The sequence below is a fragment of the Hibiscus syriacus genome, unplaced genomic scaffold (assembly GCF_006381635.1).
Source record: "Hibiscus syriacus cultivar Baekdansim isolate YM2019G1 unplaced genomic scaffold, ASM638163v2 tig00116984_pilon, whole genome shotgun sequence".
In the NCBI taxonomy this organism is placed as follows: domain Eukaryota; kingdom Viridiplantae; phylum Streptophyta; class Magnoliopsida; order Malvales; family Malvaceae; genus Hibiscus; species Hibiscus syriacus.
Window position 1 is genome coordinate 2,761,796 of NW_024063507.1, and position 26,941 is coordinate 2,788,736.

Genomic DNA, 26,941 nt, shown 5'->3' on the forward strand with positions numbered 1-26,941 from the left:
AAGGGCCTAATATTAAAAATGAACAATGATGAGATAATTACGCAAATCCCTCTTTATAATCTAAGTTAACTTAACCGTGCAATATTTACCCTCGTTAAGGCTTTGATCGATATTGTGTGGGCTTTGCCAAAGCATTGGCACATAAATCTATCTTGGCTAAACGCGAAGAATAAGCAAGTGATATTCACCAGTTGAAATATTGGTAATAACTTAGCTAGGTTATTCTAATAGGATTAGAAACCTAGAGGTTAAATATTTGGATAAGTCATGAGATGACTTGAACAAAAGTTGTTCACCAAAATGAGGAGTTACATGAGATGTAACTAGTAAAGTGTTACTTACCTAAAAGAAAAAAGCTAAAACTGATTTAGGAAATTGATGTATTATGGATCCTCAACTACCAGAAAAATTTTCGTTGAATTTTTCCAAAATTAAAACAAAGAGGGTTTTTAATTTTGAATAAAATAGTGGGAGCAATTTGTAAATAAAGTCCTATTTATAAATTTTAATTCGGTAAATTTACTTACTTTAATATTTCCATTGTTGTAGATTTAATGGCAAACAACACTTTATCACGCGATCACTCCTTGAGAAGGATAAACTTAATGGCATAAACTTCCTTGACTGGTTTCGTAATTTGAGAATTGTTCTCAAACAACAAAGGAAGGAATATGTCATTGAGGAACATGTTCCTGATGAACCGGCAGCTAATGCTTCAAAAGCTAACAAAGGAAAATTCAAGAAACATATGGATGATATGTTAGATGTTGGATGTCTAATGCTTGCCACCATGACTCCTGAGCTTCAGAAGCAACATGAGGACATGGTTGCATATGAGATGATTCAAAATCTCAAAGAAATATATGAAGGGAAAGCACATCAAGAGAGATATGAGACCTCTAAAGCTCTATTTCAATGTAAAATGGCAGAGGGAACTCCTGTAGGAGCTCTTGTCATCAAGATGATGGGCTACATCCAAACGTTGGAAAAGCTAGGATTTCCTCTCAAAGATGAATTGGCTATTGATGTTATCCTGCAATCATTTCCATATAGATTTAGCCAATGTGTCCTTAATTTCAACATGAATGAAATTAACAAAACTTTACCACAGTTACTTGGCATGTTACGAACTGCTGAAAGTAACTTGAAAAAGGTTGGACCTAAGCCCATTCTGATGGTCCATAAGGGAAAAGGAAAGGGAAAGAAAAAGGTAGTGGCAAAGTCTAAGGGAAATGGTAAGACCAAACCAAAAGGGAAAAATACATTGAAACCCAAAGGGGGGAGTTAGCAAAGAAGGAAAATGTTTCCATTGCGATAAGACCGGACACTGGAAGAGAAACTGCCCTGTTTACCTTAAGGAGGTCAAGAAGGCAAAAGGAAACGGAATGTTTGTTTCAGGTATTTATGTTATTGATGTTAATTTTTCAACATCTACTTCTTGGGTATTAGATACCGGTTGTGGTTCTCATATTTTTACTTATGTACAGGGACTGCAAAAGAGAAGGAATCTGGCTAAAGAAGACGTGGACCTACGAGTGGGAAATGGAGCAAGAGTTGTTGCATTATCTATAGGGACATATGTTTTATCTTTGCCTAGTGGACTTGATTTAAATTTAGAGGATTGTTATTATGTGCCTAGTTTGACTAAGAACAGTTTTGGACAAGATTGGCTTTGAGATTATTATTAAGAATAATTATTGTTCTTTTTATCTCGATAATGTTTTTTATGGTTCAGCACAATTGGTTAATGGTCTCTATATTTTGGATCAAGATAACACCATTTATAACATAAATACTAAGAGATCAAAAACAAATGACTCGAATCAAACTTATCTTTGGCATTGTCGTTTAGGCCATATAAGTGAGAAACGCATATCAAAACTTCATAAAGATAGATTCTTAGATTCATTTGTTTTAGAACAATATGATGTATGCGATCTTGCTTGTTGGGAAAAATGACTTAAGTTCCTTTTAATAGTAAAGGTGAGCGAGCAAATGATTTATTGGGGTTAATACATAGTGATGTATGTGGACCAATGAATACACAAGCCAGAGGTGGATTCCATTATTTCATTACTTTTACCGATGACTTCAGTCGGTATGGGTATATTTATCTTATGCGTCATAAATTTGAAGCCCTTGAAAAGTTTAAGGAATTTAAAAATGAAGTACAAAATCAACTAGGAAAGAGTATTAAGGCACTTTGATCAGATCGAGGTGGAGAATACTTAAGCATAGAGTTTGCTGAACTTCTAAAAGAATGTAAGATTGTCTCACAGCTTACACCACCTGGTACACCACAGTGGAATGGAGTTTCTGAAAGAAGGAATATAACACTATTAGACATGGTTCGATCGATGATGAGTCATAGTGATCTTTCGACTTCTTTTTGGGGACATGCACTTGAAACAGTCGCTTTCACACTAAATCGTGTTCCATCTAAATCGGTTCAAAAGACACCATACGAGATATGGACTGGGAAACATCCTAGTATGTCTTTTATGAAGATTTAGGGATGTGAAGTTTATGTAAAACATCATATGTCTACAAAGCTTGAACCTAAATCTCATAAGTGTATATTTGTTGGATATCCTAAAGAAACTAAGGGATACTATTTCTTCAACACTAACGAGAATAAAGTGTTTGTTGCTCGAACAGGAGTTTTTCTAGAAAGAGAATTTCTCTCAAAGAAAGGGAAGGGTAGAAATATTAAACTTGGAGAAGTTCAAGAGCAAAAAATAAATGAACCTGAAGATGAGCACGTTTCACAAGCTGTTGAGGAGCATTCAACAGATTTAGAAACACAATCACTGCATAGATCCACAAGAGAACATCGTGCACCTGAGAGATTTGGATTTCTTGTTACGACACATGGAGATGTTCTTCTTATGGATCAAGATGAGCCCAGGACTTATCAAGAGGTAGTGTCTAGCCCAGACTCTGAGAAATGGCTTGAAGCCATGAGATCTGAGATGGATTCCATATCAGTAAACCAAGTATGGACTTTGGTTGAACCACCTGAAGGGGTCAAACCTATAAGGTGTAAATGGGTTTTCAAGAAGAAAATCGATATAGATGGTAATGTACAAACATACAAGGGGTGATTAGTCGCTAAAGGTTTTCGACAAGTTCATGGTGTAGACTATGACGAAACATTCTCCCTTGTAGCTATGTTTAAGTCCATCCGAATCCTGCTCACAATAGTTGCATTCCATGATTATGAAATCTGGCAAATGGATGTCAAAACCGCCTTCCTTAATGGAAAACTTGAAGAGGATGTGTATATGACACAACCAGAAGGTTTATAAGCTATAGAGGTCTATTTATGGACAAAAGCAAGCTTCTCGAAGCTGGAATCTTCGTTTCAATGATGCAATCAAAGAGTTTGGTTTTATCAGAAATGAAGATGAGCCTTGTGTTTATAAAAGGCTAGTGGGAGCATTGTTTCTTTCCCAATCTTATATGTAGACGACATACTCATCATAGGAAATGATATACCTACTTTACAGTTTGCTAAGACTTGGTTAAGTAGTTGTTTTTCTATGAAAGATTTGGGTGAGGCAGCGTATATCTTAGGAGTTAAGATCTATAGAGATAGATCAAGACGACTTCTAGGTCTGAGTCAAAGTACATATATAGACAAAGTGCTGAAAAGGTTCAGTATGGAAAAATCCAAGAAAGGATTTTTGCCTATGAGACATGGCATTTCTCTTTCGAAGGAAATGTGTCCTTCAACTTCACTAGAAGAGAAAGAATGAATAAGATTCAATATACTTCGGCTATTGGTTCTATAATGTATGCCATGATATGTACTCGACCAGATGTATTGTATGCTCTAAGCATGACGAGTCGATATCAAGCAAACCCTGGTGAAAATCATTGGGTTGCGGTTAAAAATATCCTTAAGTACTTAAGAAGAACTAAGGATAAATTTCTTGTCTATGGAGGGGAGGAAGAGCTTAGTATAAAAGGTTATACTGATGCCAGCTTCCAAACTGACAATGATGACTCACGATCACAATCGGGTTTTATGTTTTGTCTTAATGGAGGTGTTGTGAGCTAGAAAAGTTCAAAGCAAGACACAGTAGTTGATTCTACAATAGAGGCTGAATACATTGCAGCCAGTGAAGCAGCAAAAGAGGTTGTTTGGATTAAGAAGTTCATATCGGAATTAGGGGTTGTTCCCAGCATATCAGATGTTGTAGAACTCCATTGTGATAATAATGGAGCCATTGCACAAGCAAAGGAACCAAGATCTCATCAACGATCCAAACATATTCTTAGGAGCTTTCATCTCATTCGAGAGATCATTGATCGAGGAGATGTGGAAATATGTAGAGTACACACGGATGACAATATTGTTGATCCCTTGACAAAGCCTCTTACACAGCAGAGGCATGATCGTCACACTCGGTATTAGATATGTGAGTGATTGGTCTTAGTGCTAGTGGGAGATTGTTAGAGTACGTTCAAAGACCAATCATATGTTGATTGTAATAATAATTTTATTTACCGATTTTATTGAATAAAGGCATTGCCGCTATTATTTTCATTTATATATATGTGTTTAACATAAACTGGAAGATAATAAAGTCCATATAATGACATAATTGTTATTATTAAAAGATCCCTAGTCAAGTATTATTATGGGCATGGACAATAATAATACGCTTAAGACTAACATGTTATTGATTGATGACAATGAGTTCTCATTGACATAGAGATGTCAGAATTGATACATGATTATATTGTTAGAGAACAATGTATTGGATTGACCGACCATGAGCATATGTCTTGGATTATTATGTGACAGTCATAACATTGCTCATGGTGATGACTATATGTATGATCCTCAGACTTGAGATCAATATTATCCCAACATATATTGTTGTATGTTTTGATGCAGCTAAACAAGCTCCGTAAATGGTTGCTCTATAAAGACTGTTATTGAATATATCTCAATATATGTAGTGGGTGTGTATGATTAAGATACGATTTGTCCTTCCTACATAATAGGAAATATATCACAGCCCACTTGATTGAGTAAGACTAGAAATGCATGGCCATTCTCGAATAAGTTGATATGAGATATCATAAACTATTCGTTAATTAAAGTATATTCTAGATATCAAGAAACAATAGATGGGCTATACAAGTGTGACTATTCCAAGACTTGTGCCTATTCTAGATATAAAGGACATAAGGATGTAATACTTAAAAGAGTAATCACCAAGATGATATGTTGAATCATATTTTCTTGTAACTTAGGTGACAATGATATATTGCTAGATGTCACTCATTGTATGTAATATTAGAATTGTTCTAATAATTACTGCTAACGTTACAAGAACCTACAAGGTCACACCCTAGGATTGAAACGAGAAAAGATGTACAATTTGTTGTACGTTACTAAAATATATGTTTTAATAATCATGAATATTTAATTTCAATTAATTATTTAATTAGAGATTTAATTAATTTGAAATAATAAAATCCCCAATTTGATTAGGGTAACTTGGATATAAGAGGATTATTAAATTCCAATTAATTAAATATAGATTTAATTAATTTGAAATAATAAAACCCTAATATGATTAGGGTAATTGGCTATAAAAGGGTGTGTTAGGTCTAGCAGCCGTTTTTTTGCAATAAACACACAAACCCTTCAGCCATTTTTCTCTCAAAATAGTTTTAGGGAAAATAAATATTGCTCTCAATCGGGTGAACTGAGTAGAGGCCGAGACGTGATTTCGTGGAGGCTTTCAATTCGAATCGATCTACACCACCGTATTCACTGTTGTTCTTGCTGTTTTCAAGGAACCCACTGTAAGTATTCGCATCTCTTCCTCCCGATTTCAGTTTTTCGTACATGGATCGCTGGTGAGACCGTAGAGTTTTGTTTCCGTTGTGCCATGGGGTGCGCCGACAGTCCCAACAGATTCAAGGTCAGATATTCCTAGCCAACGTAATGGAGTTACCGTTACAGGAATTTAATGTGATCCTAGGCATGGATTATCTTTCGAAGCATGACTCTACTTTGAAATGTAAGTAGGGATACTTAAACTTTGCAAAGGATGATGGGACCAATCTATTGATGACTAAAGAGAGTTTGAGTTATACTACAAAAGTTGCCTCTACGTTTGTAGCTCGGAAATTGATGAGTCAAGGGTACGAAGCATTTTTGGCTCACGTTATGGACACTCAAGTTTCTATTCCAAAGCTTAAGGATATTTGTACTGTACGAGAGTTCTCTGATGTGTTCCCAGGAGAATTATCGGGGTTTCCAGCTGATTGGGAAGTCAAGTTTAGTATTGAGGTGTTGTTAGGTTCAACTTTGGTATCTATTGCTCCTTATCGCATGGCGCCAAGAAAGCTAACGAAATAAAAGAATCAGATCCAAGAGTTATCATTCGACTAATCATTTCACCTTGAGGAGTGTTGATCCTCTTCGTCAAGAAAAAAGATGGATCGATTAAGTTGTGCATTGATTACCAACAGTTGAATAAGTTGACTATCAAGAACCGATACCTTCTTCCGCGAATAAATGATCTCTTTGACCAGTTCAAATGAGCATGTGTATTTTCCAAAATATACTTGAGATTAGGATACTACCATTTGAAAGTGAAGGATGCCGACATAGCCAAGACAACATTCAAAATGAGATACAGCCATCATGAGTTTCTCGTGATGCCGTTTGGATTCACCAATGCTCCGGCGACGTTTATGGATTTGATTAACCAAGTTTTCTACCCCTACTTGGATCAGTTTATGGTAATTTTCATTGACGATAAACTTGTGTACTCTCAGTTTGAAGAAGAACATGATCAGCACCTCCACATCATTCTGTAGACACTTCGAGTTTATATACCAAGTTTGGGTAATGTGAATTCTAGTTGACAAAAGTTTCATTATTAGGTCATGTGGCACCAGTATATGGCATTCGAGTAGATCCTCAGAAAATATAGGTAGTGTTAGAGTGGGAACAACCTGAGAATGTATCCAAGGTGCGCAGCTTCTTAGGTCTTGTAGGGTACTGTTGTCGTTTCGTCAATGGATTCTCGATGATAGCGACACCATTAACTAAATTAATGCATAAAGAATTTCCTTTCGTATGGAATGAGAAGTGCCAAGAAAGTTTTGATCAATTAAAAGAATTCATCATTTAAGTTTCCATCTTGACTCAACCTGAATCAGGTAAAGAGTTTATTGTGTTTAGTGATGCATCACTAAACGATCTAGGATGCATTTTGATAAAAGCATATAATATAATGGCCCATGTGTCTCATCAAGTTAAGCCTCGTGAATGAAACTATCCTACTCATGATTTAGAACTTGTAGCTATGTTTTTTGCGTTGAATATTTAGTGACACAACTTGTTTAGGGAGAAGTGTTGTAATACCTCAAAAATTTAGATGATGGCCAAAATGCAAATATTGAAAGTTTGATGGTCAAAGTAGAAAATTGGAAAAAGTTTAAGGAATTAAGTGGTAATTTTCCCAAAAAGAATTTTATTTCATAATTGGATTTATTTAGTGACTAGATTATAAATTTGGTAAAGTTTTGTGACTAAAGTATAAACTTTGAAAAGTTTAGGGACCAAAATGTAATTTTAAAAATTACAAATGGGTCAAGAAAATAAGAAAATTAAAATATTATTTTTACATTTTTAAAATGTTGGAAAATAATATTTAATGGTTTAATTCCATGTTTAATTTCAATTGTTTGATTAAAGTGATTGAATTGTAATTTTTGGAAAATTACAAGGGCAAATCGGTAAACTAAGATATTATTTGTTCATATTTGACTTATGGATGAAGATAAGGTTCAGGTGATATGATTTGGAAGATAATAAGGATAGGAATCTCAATTTTATGGTAATTATGAAGTTTTATTAAGGGTATATTGGTATTTTCTTAATTTAATAAATTTAATATTCATTAAATGATAATTTAAATATAGATAAGCATGAAAAATATCTGAAATTTCATGCCAAAGTGTTCATCTCTTCTCCATGGATGTGTGAGCTATACCAAGGTAAGGGAAAAATATTTGTTTTCCATTTTTTAGTCAATTCCTTTGGAATTCGGGTTATGTCGTGAAATAGGAAAGTGATCTACGCGAAAAACGCTATCATTTGATACCAATATTTCTTTCTAATCTTGTTGGATTTCAAAGATTCCAAATCTAAGGGTTTATTTTCATGATAGGATTCATGAAATAGATGATAAATCTTGATGATTTAGAGGTTGTAGATTCATTTTCAAGCTTGATTTATGGTTAAAACATGTTCAATCTTTCTAGAGATTTTTATGTAAAATTCGGCCAAATTATAAGTTGGAGAACTTTTTGTTCTGATGAAAGTTGATTAGGGATTTGATTGAAGAGATGTTAAAAGGTTGATTGAAAGTTGATTTCATGCTTGAGTCGAATCAAAATCGAGCAAAATCATGAAAACGTAGTTTTAAAGGATAAAGTATTCGATCATGATGTATTTGAGTGAGAATAATTATGGAAAAATTTTATAAGGTCTGGAAATAATGTAGGAAATATTCTACAGGCCTTAGAAAAATTTAGGGACTATTCTGTAATTTTTAAAAAAGTAGGGGAACCTTTTTGTGTAATTGGAAAAGTTGGTGCCAATGTTAAAAGGAATTATTAAGTGTTAAATATTTGGTAGAAAATGAGTTCCAAGTATATTATGGAGTTGTTATGGGATATGTTTATGTTAGTACAATACTAACATATGTATCGTTATGAATGTTATTTATACAGATTGTGATTGATTTGTGATCGAAGCAAGCCCAATAGAAAAGGGTTTATTGTGGACAATAGTGAGGAACATATTTTGGATTATATAAAGTTTCAAGGTGAGTGCAATACATGCATGACAATGTACATAGATGTTTTATACATCATCATGAAGACTTGCGATAAGTCGACCTTGTTTATATCAGCATGATATTATGTCATTTTTTATAACTTCAATATGACATTGATATGTCATAATGTGAAATTATAATGCATTGATCATGAATAATGTGATATTTTACCATAAATGTTATTTCGGGTATGAACTGCCCAATGCTAAATTATGATAATATACTTTGCCATGGATGGATCGAATAAAATAGACGATATGCACAAGTAAGTCATTGAGGGACAGGGTATAGTTGGCATGCCATAAAGTATAGCAGCTGCAGGTTTATAATAGCACTATAGTGTGTAAGGGAACTAAGTGCGGGAAAGTGGACATGAATGTATCATGTTCGGATTAGCACTATAGCGTAAGCTTAGTGTAGGTGGTGGGCACGACCTTATATGTCATATTCGGATTAGCACTATGACGTAAGGTTAGTGCATGTTTAGCACTACAGTGCAGGTATTTTACTCGAATATCCAGGGTCCTCAGGGCTTGATATTGGGCTATTATCTATTGTTTGTGATTAATGATGTATGATTTATTAGTTAATAAACGGTAAGTATGCAAATAAGCTTACGAGCTTATGGAATAAATGAAAAGTATATTGGAAAGAATTTTTTTATATTCAGTTATAATATTTTGATCATGGTAAAATATTGGATATGCTGGTAACATGATTTTAAGGCATTTTGATTTTGACAATGAAATTCATGCATGAGTTGTATTGCATTGTTTATTGTTTTAATTGCCATATACTTAGTGTGTGATGATTTTCATGTGTAGGTAAAAAGCCAGTAGTGGAATAAAGAGTTCAAAGCGACATCAAGCATCGAGGAGTATATTTCAATATCATTAAGACATCCTATGATGTAATGCTAACTTTATTAGTGGCATGTACTTATTAGTATTCTATTTGTTTTGTTGAACTAATTTGAAAAAAAATGGTAACTTTATAGTGATGGAAGATTAAGTTTTTATGAGTTTTATATATATATATTGTTGAAATTACTGTAGCAGTACTTCGGTATACTGTAGCAGTGCATTGATACACATTTTAAATTCTATGTTTTTGTGCATCGATACATTGTTCACGTTACTGTAGTAGTGCATCGGTACATTGTTCATTGTTCACGGTACTGTGCATTACTGTTCATAGTACTATTCATAAAAAATATCTTTTTCTTTAAATTTGTTATAACGAAACATAATTCATATGATATGATATTTTTATAATATCATTTACCATTTTAAGAAAATAAATTTTAAATCACTTTTGAATTGGAAATGGTTTTCGAAATTCAAGTGACATCTATAATCTGTATAGGTATAATTATACGGGTTATGGGTGTTACAAGTGTCACATCTTTACAGACCACAAGAGCCTTAAGTACCTAGTAACTGAGAAGTGTCACATCTTTCACATACATTATAGCCCTCTTATAGTTTATCCAGGTAGTAGTAAAATGTATCAAGAGCTTCTACCCTTGTATTCGTGGCCAGGAATAAAGAGGGAAGTAACTGATTTTGTTTCCAAATGCTTAATATGCTAACAAGTTAAGGCGAAACACCAGGTTTCCTCGGGATTACTTCAATCGATTTAGATACTGCATTGGAAGTGAGAGAGAGTGGTCATTGATTTTGTGATCGGTCTACCGATGACTAGATTAAAGCATGATGTTGTGTGGGTTGTGGTGGATTGATTGACCAAATCAACTTATTTTTCTCCTGGTTTATATGGATTGTACATTAGAGAGATTAGTGTAATTGTACATTCACAAGATAGTGAGGTTGCATGGAGTTTCTACCTTGACCATATCTACGTTTCACCTATCGATTCTAGAAAGTGCTATATAAAGCCTTGGGTACCAAGCTACACTTTAGCACCGCCTTCTATCCTCCAACAGACAGACAATCCAAATGTGTTATTCAGATGTTAGAAGACATGCTTAGGTGCACTGTCTTGGACCTTAAGGGTAGTTGGGAATATCATTTTCCATTGGTTGAGTTCTCATACAACAACAATTATCAGGCTAGCATCCAGATGGCTCCGTATGAAGCCTTGTATAAGAGTAAGTGTAGAAGTTTAATTAATTCAAAGTCATTTGAAGAAGGCTTCAAATAGAAAGAGGTTATATGTTGACCTAGAGTGCAAGGATATAGAGTTTGCAGTAGGGGATAAAGTGTTTTTCAAGGTTTCCCCATGAAAAAAGATGTTTTGGTTTGGCCGCAAGAGAAAGTTAACTCCACGATTCATAAGACCTTACGAAGTATTGGAGAGAGTTCGACCAGTGGCTTATTTGTTGGCCTTACCTCCGATCTGATCTGATCTAATCCACATTATGAGATACCGATCTGATACATCCCATGTTATACCATTGGAATAGATTGAGGTGAGTCAGGACACGACTTATGAGGAAAAAATCAATTAGGATCTTAGCTAGGGATGTTAAGGAATAAGAGGAATCCCTTGGTGAATTTTTTTTTTAGGAACCATGGTGCAGAAGAAGCGACCTAGGAGGTCAAAGAGGATATATGACTGCATCACCATCTCTTCTATTTAGGTAAAATTTCAATGATGAAATTTCTTCTTAGGAGGAGAGAGTTGTAATGCCCCAAATTCCAGGTTAGGAGTTTTGGGTTTTTCCAACGGGCCTTAGAATAAAATTTCCTTGGCTCATGAAAGGCTTGACCCAAGTGAAATTTGGTTTGGGCTCAGTAGAAGCCCAATAGGTAATAAAAATGACGTTTTTGATATTAGACCAATGTTGAGTGAATAAAATAGCAATTATACCTTAAAGGATTTCAAAAGCTGAAAATTCATAAGTGGTTGATGATATCACGTTGTTACCATATTTCTTTACCCATTTTCCTTTGTTTCTTCTTCTTCATATTTTCTCCTTCTTTCCTTCTCCCACTCAAGCATCAAAGTTGCTAACTTTTTTTAGCCATTCATCCTCATTCTGAGATTGTAAGGTAAGAATTGGAACCTCCATCTCCTTACCTTCTCTTTAAGCTATTAAGATCAAGTTTTGGCCTTAGTGTCTAAAAATGGGTTCAGTGGGGATTTGAGGAACCATAGATTTTTAATTCGTTTTGGAATTATTTAAGTATGTAGAGGCGTTCTTAGCCTTATTCCAAGTCTTTCAATGGGTTAGTGACTTATTTCCTTTATCTTGTTTAGAAAAAAAGAAATAAGAGAGATCTAAGGCAAGGGGCAAGGATAAGCTAGTCCTTGGGTGATTTGAGAATGTTTTCCAGTAGCTTAGCCTCAACGTAACATGTTTCTAACTTGCTCATACCATATGTAGATTGTTAGATGTGCATAAATGGTTAGTTGAGTTCATGAAGCATGTAAGAGTAATTTATGATAAATTCCACGTTTGATGTTTTTCAGTATGAAATCTTACTCCTTTTAACCCCTAAGACCTCAAGTAAGACTTACATAAAATTTATTAGCCTTAGTTAGATGAATGGATGAAGTTATGCCACATCTTTGTGCCCAAACCAGAGCATTTATGGGTATGAGTATTGGTATGGGAAGAATAGTACCGATATTGTTCATCAAGTAGTGTAAAATGAGGGTGTTTCGGGAGGGATGTATCGATACTCGTCCAAAGAGTGTCGATATTGTCGGTCCAGTTTTGATACTCATAGGGTGGTATCGATACCGGGGGCAGTTAAAGGATTTTAGTAGCCATTTTCGGTATCGATACTCATGGGAGTATCGATACTCCCAATAAGGGTATCGATACTCAGGTATTTTTCAAAACATCGATGCCATTTTTTGTATTGGTACTCAGAGTAGTATCGATACCCTCCCATAGGAGTATCGATACTCCCATAAGAGTATGGATAATGTAGGTTTTTCCTAAAACATCGAAGCTATTTCGGTATTGATACTCCCCATGAGGATCGATACCCAAGGGGTCAGTATCGATAATGCAGGCACAGTATCAGTATCATCGTCATGAATTGGGAAATTAACCCAATTGGTACAAGTGTTAAAATTTGGGGGGTTTGAGGTCATAGAAGCCTTAAGTACATGATTACAAGTGAAAACAACTAAAGTAATGATAAATACAACTAGAAATCGAACAAGTTAGAATGAAAAAAAAATTACCTTGTGTGACGCTCATAAAACATTCAGGACACCTGAGTCTCTTTAGTTATATGACGAATCCTCTATATTGTAATATCTAGATATAGTTGGTCGGTACGTATCTGATGCACGTAAAATTCTGGATCACGCCCAATGCTCGTGAGCCTATATATGGTCTGATGCATGTAAAATTTCGGTTCTTACCCTGAGACTCTCAAGTAACCTAGGTAGGCTAGTGTGTCGTCCAAGATACAGAAAATTTACACGACCACGCCTCTAGATCTATCTCATGTTTGTTGATATACTTGTACATACCCATGAATTTACGCACCGGTACGTTCATGTAATGAATGCATGTAGTATTGCGTAGTTATTATTGTGGCATTGAGCCGGTGAGCTCAGCGTTTGAAATTTGTTTCTATGTGTAGGTTAGTAGAGGATTGACGAGGAGCCTATCGCACAGATACATTTTAGACCAACCATCTTTCAGAGTATGTCTTGAGTCTTTTAGAGGGCATGTATTTATGTGGATCTCTTATTAATTCAAGTCATAACTCTGTTTTGATTTAAAACTCAATGTATGTATTTGTACGTATTAAGAGCATCCTGTTTGTAAACTCTTTATTTGTTGTTTTCTTTTATTTTATGATGGATGATTTATTGATGTTTCTACAAATGATTTAAAAGAAAAATTTTGGGTTAACTACTTCAGTGGTCCACATAACACCTTAACAGTATGATCTTCAAGTCGGGCCGAATTAAGGTGTTACAAGACTTCTCGTCCCCCTAGGATATTAACTTCTTGGTCCACCCAATTACTCTAGTCATAACTTTATCACGTAAGTACTCAAACGTTCTTGTTTTACTTTTACCAATATGCAGTGATAGCCCAACATAGTGTCCAAGAGTATCGATTGTCTGGATGACGAAAATGGTCTTTATGCAATCCCTATGTTCAGGAATAATGGTCGAACTAAAATAAATGAAAGCCTTAGTGAAATTAATGCATTGTCCTGATGAAGCATCATGCAGTTCTAATATGTCTTTAATATGATTAGCCTCCTCTATTGAGTTTTTAAGAAATGCCAAACTATCGTCCGTAAACAATAAATGGGAGACCCTTGGACGATTTGGATCATATAACGCTCCTCTTTGGTCACCAAGACCATCAAATCGAAACAAGAAAAAGAGGAAAAACAAAAACAACAACAATAATAATAATAATAATAATAATAATAATAATAATAATAATAATAATAATAATAATAAAATATTGATATTTGGTTGTTTGAGTGTTAAAAAGTGATCTTTGAGTAAAATTTCTATTCGAGTCTTGTAATGATAAAAAAAATCTGATTCGATTTTAAATTAATTTTCATATATAAAAAATTTGAAAATTAAAATGAAATAGGGAAATTGAAACGTCTTGCAACGGAGGTGAGATTCATTTCACTCTTGGCTATTTCATACCATTCAATATTGTAGTATTTGATTACCTTACCTTGGTAATTAATAGAATAATGAATGAAGCCTAGACTAGGGTAGGGTAGGGTAGGGCAGGGTAGGGATTTTGATGGCCATCAATTTCTTCGACCATTTATATTCTTCAAAACAACATGATTACGGTTTTTTTTTTTTACATTTCATTAAAAACTATTGACAGTAATATTTGTTATTTCAAGGGAAAATATATAAAGATGGGAGGGTGATTTGTCCCAAATGTGGGATAACAAAGCCCAAAGTGTCTAAATTCACCAAATGAATGACCGTGTGAGTGATGTGGGCAAGATGAAACTGGACCAAAATCAAGCACCCGCCCATTAACCCTCATAATGATCCCAAATTGTCATTCCTTTTACCTTGATGAAAATAGGACTCGCAAACGAAGGGTCTGGTTTTGGTTTTGGGGGGTAAAAAGTCCAAAAGATGAGGTTTCATTTTCCAAATTAAATGAGCATTGGGCTAAAGGGTACTCAATTACATGAAAGAAACAAGGACAAAAGAACCTAATTAACCACATTGACTACTTCCTCCCTCCCTCTAACCCTACACTCATTTGCTTTTGGACTTTTCTCCACCCTTTCGTGGGTCGACACGTGACTTGTACGTGCTTTCCATGATTATTCAACTGCAATACAAAATTTCAGATTGCTACTATTATTTTTTTATTTACAAAGTTGGTTTAGAGTCGGGTAAGTACCCGTAACTCTTTGGCTAAGTTGAAGACAACCATAGGCGAAAGAAGGGTCAAAAGCATAGATAATCATCAATCCCATAAAAAATTAACAGAACAATCATGAATATATGTGTCGACAAGTGATTAAGACAAATGATTAATAAGGTTTAATGGAAGTGGAGTTGTGTTGGATTTATATTTGTTTCTACTTTGGCAAATCATAGACGTCGAATGAATAATAATGAGGGAGTGTCGGCTTTTCAGTTTTTCACCAAACCTGAAATAGGAACGTCAACGTGTTTCCCAACTCCAAACCCTAAAACATAAATCCAACTCCTAGTCCTCGGTAAATTTTGGCTGTGAATGGAAGTGCCAAAGGCTGAAGATATATTAAGAAACCCAAGGGGAAAGGGTTAATGCAGATGTAAAGGGAATAGTCGTTTTCTGTGTGCCCCAACACAACTTGAAGCTTCTCAGCCATCCAACACCCTCCCTTTGGCTTTAAAGTCTCTTCGACATTTCAATTAACTGGATATCGATAACTATTAAAAAGAAAAAAAAAATTGATGATCTCCTTGTGCTCTCCGCAATTCTTCCACCATCCATGGATCGCTGCCCCTTGGTAATCATTACTTCTTTTATCATCGTTACCATGAAAAGCCTATCTCTCCCCCTCCACAATTCAATTATTTAACACTTCAGGAGACAAACACAAAACATAACCCAACATCTCTTCCAAGTCCAAACCCTCTCGAGGCTTTAACACTTTTTTTCCAGTGTAAAGCAGACACTTCTCTACTCTCAATCCAAAGATGTGCATCAAGTCTTCAGGCAACTCCTCATGTTGAAACCATCCTTTCAAGAGACATAACATTCGTGTTCCAAGGCTCAACAGGTTTAAGATTTGTTTATGCTTTGTTTCCTTTGCTGTGTTTGGTCGTTAATTTACCAAAAGTGGCAAACAGGTGGAGAAGGTCAAGGAAGGGAGGGAATACAAACAAGGTTAAAACGGATCATATGGACAGGAAGAACTTGAAACTGTACATGGAGAACCAAAGCATCCTAAAACAGAATGAGGCTCTGAGGAACAAAGCTCTTTTCCTCCACCAGGAAAATCTAACTCTCTTGACTCTGCTGCAAAACAAGTTCTCTAATCCTAAAAATCACTTCTAAAATGGATAACCTGCAAGCTATATCGTTATGAGTAACGTGTACCATGTTGTGTAATATTATGCTCTTTTTTAGATTCGAGTCGGGAATAATGTTTCGAGTTTTATTCGCATATCAATTGATGAAGAGTGGCGACAGAGCAAAGAAGTTTAATGTAGAATTTAGCAGATCCATGGAGAATTTAATTAAATGTTTCTTGTTATTGAAGTTGGAGCCTGGAACAGAAACACAGAGGAACGGACACCTTTCTGTGGAAATCAAAGAACTCCCATTTCTATGAAGTACATGGCAAACCAGTCTAAATAGGCAAATACTCAAATATCCTTAGACATATCACTACCATGCGTTTTCTTTTCATTTTTTATTTATTTATAAACATTCGTGTAGACTTTATCTGTGGTTCTATAAACGAAAATGCAAAATTGAAATGTCGAAATCGAGACACCAGCTGCTGAGTCCCCAACATTGACAAGAATCTAATATCGCCCAACCAAGATGAAGTCGTCGTCATCGAGCACCTTAACATCTTTTTCTCCAACAAAGTTCTCCCGCCCAATTTCCTTGACCAGGTTAACAAATTCTACTCTCTTTGCTAGTGGAAGAGGTACATATGGTAACCTGAAAACTGGCCTCACAACCCCCTGCTGGGCAAGGGCTTTGTTAAGGCCAATGGGGTTAGGCTCATGAAAGAGCCACTCAATCAGAGGTAAGAGCTTTGCGTTAAGTGAAGGGTTTTTCCCACCTAACATGAGTTCACGCATCAAGTCTGGAACCAAATTGCTTGTAACAGAAATTACCCCGTTAGCCCCATGGTTCCACCTAGCATCATGGCACTGATCGTCGTTCCCACTCCACACTACAATTCTATTGCCCGTCTAATGCTTAATGCGGTCATTTCCAACACATTCCTTGATACCAGCCAAGTTAGGACTCTGTGCTACAGTGTCAGTGACACGTGGAGAAATATCTTGGCCAGTTCGTGATGGCACATTGTATATGATCGTAGGGCCCATTTGCAGGACGCTATCAAAGTGAGAAACTAAGCCTTCAAGAGAAGTTTTTCCATAATAAGGATTGATGTGAAGAGCAGCATACATTCCAACAGCAAAACCTTGTTCTGTAGCATGAATCGCTTCCCTGGTTGAGTTGCTTCCCGTGTTACCAATTACCTTAACTGATCCACCAAAACAGTTGACAGTATGACCAATAAGCATTATGTGTTCATCCCAGCTCATCAGCTGGCCCTCACCAGTTGTGCCGCCAACAATTACCCCTTCAGCACCATTTTCAATCTGCATATTCAACATGTCATCATATGCTTCAAGATCAAACCTTCCATCAGGTAAATATGGAGTTTTTATGGCTGTTATCAGTCTAAGAGCTTTTATATCTTCTGCCGATGTCCTGCAAAACACAAGGCAGGTAAAATCATCAACAGCAGTGATTCTTACAAAAGAAAGCTTCATTCCCAACAAATCTAAAGCTACATACAAACCATCTCTCCATCAATTAGAACACTAAAATATTAACATTCACCACAACTTTATGATACAGTGAATATACATACACCATAGCACCATCATCAGAGAACCACTAGATCTTAGGTATTCTCCATGAATGGAGCATTAGACAAGTACCAACTCCAAACATAAGACTATGTATGAAAAGATTATTCTAATTAAAATTATGCATGGGTCATTACCAAGTAGTTTGGTTATGTTTATTTCAAGGCTACGTATTTGAATAACAGAACAATGTCAATGGCACATCCAAAGCACATCGATTATAGCAGCTTAAGAAAAGAAAACAAACAGATACGAAAACATGGCAAACATTGACATTTCAAGAAGGAACACAGGTATAAATGCAGTACTTATCATGAAAATGGAGAAACTACTAGCAAATTACCAACAAATTCCACACGGTGAAACATCAACCAGATTCAAACAGTGGGAAGTTTATAAGTTACCTATTTTTAACCTCAAGACTACGCATGGGGAGATGGAAATTAGCTATCACTGCTGCTTGTGGGGATCTCCATTTTACGTTTCTCCAGCTACAAAGCAAACAAACAAGATGATAAGGAAATCAACTATGCAAATAGAAAAATTCCAACTGAGACTAACTTTGCTTCCCGATAACACCCATCAAGCACTAAATCAAACAAACCAAAATCTTTCACTATATACCAAATCAGCCAACAAATAACGTTGATTTATAAATTAGCATACTAATTTAACGGCTACCCCGATTAAGAAAAAGAACAATATCTTATCCTAAATAAAGAACGTTAACAACCTCTTGCGGTTATCGGTACGACTGGGAATCGGAAACTGTAACGTAGTCTCTCTCAAGCAAGCGCCATAGCTCTTCAAAATGGCCATTTCTCACCAAACAAACAGCTAAACAGAACCCAAAGTTTAGATAAGCTGGAGTTTGTTTGGGGTGGGAATCATTAAGCTTGGAAATTAAAAATGTACAAAAATCCGATGGTGGGATGGGAGGTTGATTCGATGGATGGTAATGGTGGTGACAATAGTGGTGACGGTGGTTGATCCGAGAAAGACGGCGGAGCTGCTTAGGCGACGGTGATAGGTTTGAGCTATGACGTCGGGTTATGGAGACTTATAGTGTGTGTTTTGGTTGGAATGGCTGTGGTTTCAATTGTCTAGCTTTTGTAATTTTGTGCGTAATTCTACAAGCAAATTTCGCCACATCTTCCTTTGACTACGAGTGTGCTGTGCTCAGGCTTCTTGTAATACAATGCTAAATTATGAATGTGTTGGACCCAAATACAATGGGGCCTCGATCAATCAATATACTATTGGGCTGCCCAAAGGTGTAATAGTTTGATTTATGAAGCTCAACAATTTAGCTAGTTCCAAGGATGACATATGTTCATTTGTTCCATTTATTTTTGTAAATTTGATATTCATTTACTCCATTTTTTATTTTAAAATTTATAATTTCAAATCTTATTTTTTTAAATAATATTATATTATTAAATGTTTAATTATGTGTCTGTATTGATATTTTAATACGGCTTAAATGCACCATTACTCCTAAATTATACCATTTGTACTGAGTTTTTCCTAAACTATTTTTCGGGATGTTACCACGTTTTCCCCAAAATGTTAATTCTGTTAAAATAAAAAAATCAATGACCAATGGAAACACGCCACATCATCTTTTAATCTTTATTTTTTATCTGAATGATGAATATTGATTAAAAATAAAATGATTAATATCCCTAAAATATCCTTCTTCCACACCTCACACCCCCACCATCAAACCCTTCGTTTTTTATCATCCCTCTTTTTCCTTCTTCCCTCTATACCCCAAAGCCCTTTCTCTTCTATTTATTTCTTTCCTTCTTTCTCTCTTTGCTTTCCAAATCTATTTTCACTCTATAAAACCATTTATTTGTCTCCCTCAAAGAAAATTCACATTCATTCTTTGCTTGTTAATTTTAATATCACGACATGGGATCTCTTTTCTTTCCTTTCGTTGTCTTTCTTTATCAGATCTCTCCATTCGTCCAAGTTTTTCTTTTCTTATGCTAGAATTGTCCTTTCCCACGTTCACTTTATCTAGTTTTTCTTTTTTTTTTCTCTCGCTCACATTACCCCTAAAACTCACCCAGAAGAGAAAAGAGAAAGGAGAATGGGAAGAAAAAAGGTAAGGGAAAGCAAATTGGACTGACCCCATATTTTTTAAGCTGAAAAGTCACATCTTGGTAGAAAGACAGTGCCGGAGTTAGATTAGGATTATGATAAACTCCCCGATAAACTCCTTGACTCACTGGCATCTTTTTGTGTTCTTTGTCTTCCCTAAATCTCAGAATTGAAATCATGGTTTTTATTTTTTATTCTTCTATTAAATTTTGATTTGGATTTTGTTGAATCAAGTGATTCTCTTATCTGTTTTAAAACGGCTACAAGTTCAGTTGTGTTCACCATTGAGAAACCAAACAAGTTCTCCTTAGTAGAAATCAATGGCTCAAACTTAACTCTACTCCTCGAGCAACAAAAGACAGTGAGTACAAAGCAGTTCACCTGGTTCTTTTTCCTCCACTTTCCTATGGTTCTAGTCCAAATTCCAATGTGTAATGAAAGAGAGGTGAGGACTTCAGCCTTTCAAATTCAATCTTTCTCGTTGTTTTATTGATCTATTTTTAAAGTAATTATTGATGGTTTTTCCCCAAGTATTTATGCAATCAAATCAACTTAGTTTTGAAATTAATAGAGTTGGAAGATGTGAGATAGAACGGGGGTGGAGTCTGGTTTTGAGATTGAGATGGGGAGAAGGAGGTGGAGGTGGGGGAGGGAGAAGGGGAGGTGAAAAGGGTAGTTTTGGTATGGGTTGAATTTTTACAATAATGTGGTGGAGAAAAAAAATTGCTCGAATAATATTGTGTAGAAATTATTTCGCGGAATAGGGTAAATGTTACAGTGTACCTCCAAAATGCGTTGCCATATGAGCGTCCCTGGTAAGACCCCTTGAAGTCGTATTGGAGTCGATGCGATTTGGCCAGGGAAAAAGAAAAAGGGGGAGAGATGACTCGTATGGCTTGCCATACATCTTCCAAGGGGGAGATGCATTCTCTTCCCCTTATGTGTCCCCCGGGGGTCCCCTCACAAGGTCGGCAAAGTCCCATGCGTCTCTCTCTCGCGTGACCGACAAAGTCGCATGGCATGCCACTCACGTAGGTACAATAGGTAGCTAGCATTTGAATGATAAACCCTAAACTCATACATTGATCCTATCCTAACCTATACTCTGTAATAACAAGTTAAGCATTAAAAACCCTTTTCTTTCAACTATATGTATATATGTAAGAAAGAAATCAGGGCAATTGCAATTCAGAAAATTGATAGTGGGAGCAGAATCAATGGCAAAGAAGATTAACAGAGGAAGCATTTCAGAAAATTTGTTTTGTTTTTTCTTTCATTATTCTAATTTGAGTATGTATTATATAGTAAATTGGTTTAAATTTATGTTATTTTGTCTGAAATTAGTCTAATATTTTGTTATTTTATGATTGTTGTTATGTTAATATTATTTTTATATTATATTATATCATTTTTACGATTTATGATCATAATGTACCATAATTTTTATTCTAAATAAAAAATTTGAATTTGTAGAGAAAATGAGCAACATTTTTTTTATGATTGTCTATTATAATGTATATATTATGGAAAAAAGAGATCGGAGTTGTTTTTTCAGTCTGAAAGACCTCTAAATATGATGTTCAAAATGGACATCACATTTGTAGAAATGAAACAGATGATAGAAAGGAAAAATTTAAGCTACAGTTGATGTGTGTAAGATATCTTATGTTCCTATGTCATCAAGAAATGTGGTTGGAAATTCATCTCAAATGACTTTCGAAAGTGAGTTTGAGGACCTGACATACAGACAATAAACAATTTTATGACGCTATTGGAAAGTGGAAATGAAGTCGGTGGAACATCCACAACAGTGGAGTACGATGAGATAAACATATATAACTCGGAATTGATTGTTGATGTTGATGCTGAAAATCGATGGGGAGAAATCCATGATGATTCCAGCGAAGATGAAGAAACTAAGGAACCCGTTTTAACCGACGATGATAATTTTGGTTGTGGTGGTGCATATAACATGGCCACTGATGAAGTTCTGACACCATATCAACCTACCCCTCACATGTACGAGATAGATTATGATGCGATGAGGGCACCAGAATTCCCATATATGCCATATATACCTCTATACCACATGACTAAATCATTCAAAAATTCTGGTGAATTTTCAGTTGGGATACAATTTAGAGGAAAAGATGAAGCTATGCTGGCAATTAAATAATATTGCATCAAAGGCCATGTTGATATCCATGTTGCAGAGTCCAACCAAAAAACCATATATGCGAAGTGTGTTAAATATGGCCCAGAGTGCAAGTGGAAGATTAGAGTGTCCAAAAATTCATAGGCACGATGCTTGGGTTATCACAAGGTACAATAGTCCTGACACATGTTTACGAAACTCAATCGAACAAGACCACTGACTATTGGACTCCGATGTAATATGTGAATACATGAAGGTATTGGTTGAGAAGAATCCAATGATCACTTGTTTAGTGTTAGCTGCGTTTATTCGAAGCCAATTTGGATACCAAGTAAAAAATACGAAAAGGTTTAGAATGCGAAAATGAAGGCAATAAAGTTGACATATGGAGATTGGGATAAATCGTACAATGAGCTACTACATTTGTTACAAGAAATGAAGTAATTCATCTTGGGAACCATAGTGAAGTCTCAAACCATGCCTGCATATGACGAAGAAGGTTAACTTGTTACGAGGAAGAAAATATTTCATATACTCTTTTGGGCATTCAAGTCATGCATAGAAGGATTCCCATTTTGCAAACGTATGGTCCAACTATATGGTATGTGGTTGTATGGTCAATATAAGTATGCACTGTTGATGGAAGTTGCACAAAATAGTGAATGAAATATCTTCTCAATTGCATTCGCCATTGTTGAATGAGGGGCAATAGAGGCATGAGATTTCTTTCTGACCAATCTACGTCAATATATGTCATTCGAGAAGATGGAGTTTTCTTGATATTTGATCGATGACTAGGCATTTTAATGGCAATTGAACGATAAGGAAGTCGTTGGATACCTCCGCATGAATATCCCACAATTTGTATCCGCCATATTAATACGAATAGTATTGGTCTCATAACGCCCGCATTCGTAGCGAGATAGTAAGCATGGGTAAGCTTTATTTTCAGCATGTGTGTAATGATTTATGTGGATTTTTTAATTGAGTTATATATATATATATATATATATATATTATTAAACATGATACAAACTATGCCGACCAAATTTTGACAAGAAGTTAGAGAATTTGAAGGTATTTTAGGATGATTAACGTGTTTGGAAGTGGACTTCGAAAATGCATCAAGAAAAATGGTCGCAAGCATATGACGATACGAACATATGACCATAAACCTTACTGAGGCCATTAATTCAGTACTAAAAGGTACACGTCCTAATAGCGAGTGTGGTGAAGGAGACATACTTTAGGTTGGCTAAGCTTTGGTCCAATAAAGGCAAGGAGATTGAGTTTCTCATAAATAGAGGTCAAACTTGGGCTCCTACAGTGGTGGAAGCAATGAAAGCAAACGAGCGATTGGCAACCTCAATGCTTGTTCATAATTTGGACCGAATATTTTATGTATTTTAACTTTAGCCTTAAAATATATTTTATTTTTATATCTTAACTGAATAAATATATTTATTTTATTATCAAATTAAATTGAAATATTTATATTGAATTTAATCAATTTGGTCACTTTTTTATATTACTTTTAAAACATAATAAGAATAAAATTTAAATATTTAAGTTAAGGTTAAAAATTTATAAAAAAAATTTAGTTATGTTTACAAAATTAAATACTAATATAATTTAAATATTTCATTTTAACATATAATAATAACATTTTATTTACTATTAATTTTTATACAAATAACAATTGAGTTTATAATTCTTGTCGGTGTCAGGGTGTTGTGGAATGATAATGTCGAGGCAAACGTCTAATATGTTGTGGTTGTTGTACTTGCTCAGGAGTATGGTACTCATCCTCCTCATTCATTGGGGTTATATCAACTAGTGTTGTAAATATATGCCTACCACTTTGCTCTTCCATTCCACCACTTTGCTCTTCCATCCCTCCTAGAAAATTAGACTGACAAATAATTGTATTTGACATCATAGATATCATTTGCTCAAAATCATACGTCAATTCAAACATGGGAGAGTAGATGGGTGCATGAGGAGGTGTCAACTCCGGTATGTATACCGAAACAGAAGAATCATCAAATGGTTGTGCTATTTTCGCTTCATGATGTAGAGATGAGCTCCCACTTCCACACAGTATAAATTTATTGGTTGTACCAAATTTTTTCTTATATTTTTTAAATAGTTGTCTTTCTCCCAACATCGTCAGGTATGACTTTGCATGATCCCAATAATACTGAAGGTAAGTCGAACTCTCAAAATTAAATTCATCATCTTGCATTGGATTAAGAGGTAACAAGTATGAAGCTTTGTTATTCCAAGAACTAATAATATGCATGCATCGCAACCCAATTCATGTTGTGCTTACCCCTCCATCTAATCTGTGCAAGGGGTAATGATCCCATGAAATGGCGGAATAGACTGGTGGCACCCAAACTACCTCAACACTCGATCCACAAACAATATCTCAACAAAAGCAAACTGAATCAATGGTGTAACAACACCCCAAGTTTCATAACCCTCCAAAAGCTCTGGCGGCACACACGCTAAAACTTCTTACTCCATGTATGACATCCAATTAAAATGTGAAATTAACATTTATAAAAATTAATTAGACGTAAAATTATAAAATTATATATAAATAATATTATTTTATATATTATAAAATAAGGCCTCCAAAAATTTCATTAGGAAAAATTAATTATAAAAGTATAGATTAAGAAATAAATATAAATAAATAAATGAATTTAAATAAATTAAATTAAATAGTATATTATTATATTATATATCATATCATATCATATCATATCATATCATATCATATCATATTATATACATTTTTTCTATAAATGTCGATCTTCAACCGGAACTCTTTAATATTATTATGCACTAGTCTCGTCCTTTATATTTTATGCCTCCATTTGTATATTAAAAAAATTTATTTACTTATTTTTAATCACAATAAATAAATTATAATCAAGAATTTAAATTAAAATAGAGAAAATAAATATTACCTTTCGGCAAGAGGAAAGTCAATCGTTGTTCGACTAATTAGTGTTAAAAATTGAAGTCTGTGCCAAGCCCAATATTGTAGCAACATTAGACAACCACTGATTTTTTCTGATTAATATTCTTCACGATTACTCACGCCTTGCCCATCTCATGGTACAAGAATGTCAATATCGCAGATCCCCAACTATACTGACGAGTATTCTCAAAATTTCTCAAAAATAAGAGATACTGCGAGTGAACCATATTACTGGATTTATTCGGTATTAAAACTCCCCCAATTAACTGCAATATATATTCTCGAGTTGCATATACAATTTCTTCTTGGGTACTATTTTCTTAGAGTATAAATTGATTCTCTAACCATGACAACCTCAAATGTCACCCTTCTAAATATGGGCTTACTGTCGTCTGCCCAAGAAACTCATTGCAAAGTGCTTCCACAATATTGTAATAATTTATCATCACCATTGGCATCCCATTTGTTGGAACCCCGAGTTGGAAGGCCACATCTTCTAGGTTATCGTGCATTCTCCACACGAAAAATAAAATGTATGTGTTTTTGGCCTCCAACATTCAATCAATGCACTTATAAAACCCGAGACCAACTTATACTCCTGAACAAATGTAACATAATAAAATTCAGCCTCTTTTAGGTGATCTTCAATCAAAAGGTGTGCCTTACCAGGAATATTGATCCGATGACGGAGGACTCGTCGCTTGTCTTCCTACAATTATAATATTCATGAAATCAATCAATTAATCATAAAATAAACTTCTACCATTTACTAATAATATTTTCTCAAATAATTATATTTTTATTAAATAATAATAACACTGCCACTCCCAAATGGCTCGAAATATGTTGAGCGTCGAGATGAAGTAATTGATTTTGTTCTGCCACTTCAACGTATCTGTAGAAAGAAATAATTTTAATAACATTAATAATTTAAAAACACATAAAGCTATTGCTGAGAGAGAAATGTTGAACAAAGAAACAAATACTAGTAACTACGGCTAAATATTCAACACAAATAAGAAACACATACAAGTTGCATACAAAAGCAATATCTATCCATGCATATAATTTGAACGAATTGGTTTACTAGATTAAATGTTGAATAATGACAATATTATAACGAATTCAGTTTAAAGATTATATTTTATTTAACTAATTTAAAGTTACATACAAAAGAAATATATATTCGTGCATCTAAAAATAATCTACACTAACTAACTAATTTAATTTAAACAAGTAAAAATTCGTAAAAAAAACAACAATAACAACACAAGATTACCTTGTTTGAATATTATTCTTTAAACCTAATCTAATTTATTTTTAACTTGAATTCAAGATAATTTATTATTTTTAAACTAAATTTCATTCGAACTAAACAACATTAATTAATGAAATAATCACTTCAGTAAATTGAACAAATTAAAATTTATCATCTAGATTTTGAAAAAAAAAACTAACAGGACTGAATTCGTCGGAAAATGTAGTGTAGTGAGAAACAACTTTAACTTTTCTTCTCTTCTTCTTCTTTCTTCTCTTCTTCTTCTTTCTTCCTCTTTTCTCTTCTTTGTTCTCCTCTTCTTTCTTTTACTCCCAGTTACACTTCCCACCATACACCACATATATATTCAAAAAATCAACCCCATAATATCTCCAACCAACAGTCCCTCCATCCCTCCATTATTACAACATTATTGCTTCCCCCATGCATATGGAACACTGCAATGCAGGGGCAGCCTTCACGCCCTTCAATTTACG

General features: G+C 34.7%; 1 pseudogene; it reads right to left on the reverse strand.

Annotated features, from left to right (window-relative positions):
• Positions 1-16,725: 16,725 nt before the first annotated feature.
• LOC120193017 lies at positions 16,726-19,001 on the reverse strand (annotated as a pseudogene).
• Between the last annotated feature and the right edge of the window lie 7,940 nt (positions 19,002-26,941).